We start from the raw sequence: 4,345 nt of genomic DNA, 5'->3' as shown, positions 1-4,345 counted from the left end.
ATGGGCGGAACACACACATCAAAACCTTCTTCTTGTGGTCACGCAGTCAGGCAGTGGGGGGGGGAAGGAAGGGGGACGTTTAAAGGGACCCTATCTTCATTCATCTTTGACAACATTCCCTCTTGTTCAGCTATCATTATAGTGCGACTCCTTCTCCCGGAGTAACCTATCAAATTGCACCTGTGAAGCCAAACTTGCATTTATATAGCGCCTTCTATAACTCACGTCACAGCCACGACCTCAGGGGCGTCCTTTTAACGTCCAATCATGTACTTTTGAAATGTAGCTATTGTTGCCTTGAATGTACTCAAGGTTAAATGAGACAGATTTTGTATTGTTTATGGAGTTGGGGGCAGGTGGTGCTGTGTGGAGACTGCAAAGTGAAGTTAATGCTCCGTTATCTCAATGAGAGTTACATCAGACATTTTTTATTCACTTGTGGGTGTCGTTGGCTGGCCAGCATTTACTGCCTGTCCCTAGCTGCCCTTGAGAAGGTGGTGGTGAGCTCCTTTCTTGATCTGCTGCAGTCCACGTTTTGTCAGTTGACCCACAGTGCCCTCAGGGATGGAATTCTAGGATTTTGACCCAGGGACAGTGAAGAAACAGTGACATATTTCCAAGTCAGGATGTAAAGTGACTTGGAGCAGAATTTGTTTAAAGGGCCAAATGGCGTACCCCGTTCTTCTTGTGGTGCAGTTGTACTGTCTCTATCCTGGACGAGGTGGCCTGGGTTCGCATCTGACCAGCTCCACAGGTTGTAATAATTCTCAGTCTCTCCCCTCACCTGAAGTGTGGTGACCCTCAGGTTAAACCCACTACCAGTTGTCCCTCTAATGAGGAAAGCACCATGTTCTGGTAGGGCTAGGGTGACTTTACCTTTACATCAGTGCAGCACTGAGATTATCATAGAATCCTTACTGTGTGGAAAAATGTCCACAGATCCTCAGAGCATTCCACCCAGACCCATGCCCTTATAATCCACACATCCCTGAACAATACAGGCAGTTTAGCATGGCCAATCCACCTAGCTAGCACATCTTTGGATTGTGGGAGGAAACCGGCGCACCCCGACAGACACGGGGAGAATGTGCAAACTCCACACAGTCACCCGAGGGTGGAATTGAACTCTGGTCCCTGGTGACTGCCCTCTCATTAAAGATTCTACAGAGCTGTTTAACAAAAGCAAGAATATTCACCACAGTGTTCTAGCTAATATATACACCCCAACAACAAGATAGTCTCCAAGAAATCAAACAGGGCATTCAGAAGAAACACCTTTAAGCAGAGAGTGGTGAGAATGTGGAAGTAGTGGAGGTCAATACAATGGGTGCATTTAAGAAAATAAAGAAAAACTTGTATTTGTGGAACAAGGTGTCGAGCTGGATGAGCACAGCAGGCCTAGCAGCATCAGAGGAGCAGGAAAGCTGACGTTTCAGGTCTAGACCCTGATTTCTGAAGAAGGTTCTAGGCCCAAAACGTCAGCCTTCCTGCTCCTCTGATGCTGCTTGGCCTGCTGTGTTCATCCAGCTTCACAATGTTATCTCAGATTCTCCAGCATCTGCAGTCCCCACTATCTCAGAATCAACTTGTATTTGTACTGCTTTTCAAAATTACTGTCTCAACGTGTTTTATAGCCAAAGAAATATTTTTTGAAGTGTGGTCATTATTGTAATGGACAAGTTTAAATGATATATTTATATATAAAATCAGCCTGTTCAGAGCTGGTATTACACACCTCTGGATCAGGTGTGATTTAAATCCAGGCCTCTTGGCTCGGAGGTATGGACACTATGCTCCACGAAAACCTTAATAGAGCTTTAGAGCTTTATATCCTGCTGGGCTACACTTACATCATGACGGCAGTTAAGCTTGTCCCTTCCTAACTATCTTATGCAACAGATGGAGTTTTATTTTACTATCATGTCTGAAAGTTGGTACTTCTAACCGTGTATCAATCCTACAATACTGCACTGAGTATCAAACCAGAATTTTGAACTGCAAACTGTATGTTACAGTTAGCAGAGTGTTACCAACTGTTCCATGGAGAAAGGAGTGGAGAGTTAATGCTGAAATGCTAATTTGAAAACATGGGACGAGTCTCAAGGGGAGTTAAAAGCTGCGAAGGTCCATTTAGACCAAATGTTTTGTGTTTGCAATTGATACTTGATGCGATCCGATGAGAAAACGTCACTGAAAGAAAACAGTGGACCTGGTCATTTATATCCTGGTGCATTATTTTAGGCCATTGTGCTTTTTTAGCGACGCTGCCAGCTGGGCGAATATTTACTGCCCATCCCTAATCACCCTTAAGGAGATGGTGGTGACTGTTTCTTCAACTGCTGCAGTCATTGGGAAGTGGTGACACTAATTCTGCTGTAAGGAGGATGTTTCATGATTTTGACCAAACAACACCGAGGGAAGTCACACAGTCATAGAGCCATAGAGATCTGCAATAGAGGAAAATTTAGCCAGTCAAGAACAACCACCTAACTATTCTAATCCCATTTTGCAGCACTGGGCCCATAGCCTTTATGTCTGGCATGACTAGTGCACATCTAAATACTTCTGAAATGTTCTGAGGGTTTCTGCTTCTAACACCCTAATAGGCAGTGAGTTCTAGATTCCCGCTACCATCTGGCTGAAAATGTTTTCCTCACATCTACTGTAAACTCTCTGCCTTAAATTAATGACCCTGGTCATTGACCCTTCCATCAAAAGGAAAGGTTTCTTCCTGTCTACCCTACCTATACCCCTCCTACTTTTATACATCCCAATCATGTCCCCTCTCAATCTCCTCTGCTCTAAGGAAACCAACTCCAATCTGCGCAGTCTCTCTTCAGAACTGAAAATCCCCAGCCCAGGCAACATCCTGGTACATCTCTTCTGCACCATCTCCTGTGCTAGATGGAATGGTGAGTGGCTTGAAGGGAAACTAGCAGGAGGTTATCCCACGTGACTGCTGCCTTCGCCCTAAATGGAAGAGGCCTTGGATTTGGAAGGTACTTTTGAAGAAGCCTTGGTGAGTTGCTGCAGTGCATCTAGTAGATAGTACACACTGCTCCTGCTGTGTATCGATGGTGAGGGAGTGAATGTTGAAGGTGGTGGATGAGATGCCAATGAAGTGGGCTGCTTTGTCCTCGATGGTGTTCAGTTTCTTGACATTTGTGGGACAGCAATTACTCAGGCAAATAGAGAGTATTCCAGCACACCCTTGACTGTTCCTTGTAGATGGTGGACAGGATTTGGAGGGTTAGCAGATAACTTCCTCGTGCAGGATCCCTAGCCTTGGACCTACCATTAGCCACAGCATTTATATGACTGGTCCAATTCACTTTCTGGTCAATGACATACAATGGTAGCACTTTAGTAGTGCTACATTGGCTGAAAGGAGGGATATAATTGCGAAGGGAACTGAACACAAAAGTAGGGAGGTAATGCATCAGTTATCTCGGACACTGGTGACAACACATGTGGAGTGCTATGTACAGCATTGGTCACCTTACTTGAGAAACGAGGTATTGGTACTGGAGGGGGTGCAGCGGATGTTTACTAGGTTGATTCCAGAATCAAGAGAATTGGCTTATGAGGAGAGATTAAGAGTAGAGTGGGACTATACTCATTGGAATTTAGAAGAATGAGGTGGGATCTTATAGAAACATATAAAATTATGAAGGGAACGGATAAGATCAAAGCAGGGAGGTTGTTTTCACTGGCAGATGAAACTAGAACTAGGGGGCATAGCCTCAAAATAAGGGGGAGCAGATTTAGGAATGAGTTAAGGAGAAACTTCTTCACCCAAAGAGTTGTGAGTCTGCCCAGTGAAGCAGTTGAAGCTACCTCGTTGAAGGCTTTTAAGGCAAAGATAGATAGATTTTTGAACAGTACAGGCATTAAGGGTGATGGTGAGTGGGCGGGTAAGTGGAGCTGAGTCTGTGAAAAGATCAGCCATGATCTTATTGAATGGCGGGGCAGGCTCGAGGGCCAGATGGCCTACTCCTGCTCCTGGTTCTTATGTTCTTATTGAAGGAATGACATAAATACATTGAAGGTAGTTTTGAGAAGGTTTATCACCAGATTGGTGATGATGTCTAATCAGGGGAGGTTGGATAGTCTGGACTTAGTGCCACTAAAACAAACATAGAAATTGCTGGAGAAACTCAGCAGGCCTGGCAATATCTATAAAGAAAGAAATAAAGTTAATGTTTCACTCTGCTACAGGAGCTACTCAGAGAGTAGTAAGGGCGTGGAATGGCCTGCCTGCCTGCAACAGTAGTGGACTCACCAAGTTTAAGGCTCTTTAACTGGTCATTGGATAAACATGTGGATAATAATAGGATAGTGTAGG

This window comes from Stegostoma tigrinum, chromosome 37 (genome assembly GCF_030684315.1).
Source record: "Stegostoma tigrinum isolate sSteTig4 chromosome 37, sSteTig4.hap1, whole genome shotgun sequence".
Lineage (NCBI taxonomy): Eukaryota > Metazoa > Chordata > Chondrichthyes > Orectolobiformes > Stegostomatidae > Stegostoma > Stegostoma tigrinum.
The sequence above is the reverse complement of the archived record's forward strand: the minus strand, read 5'-3'. Positions refer to the sequence as shown.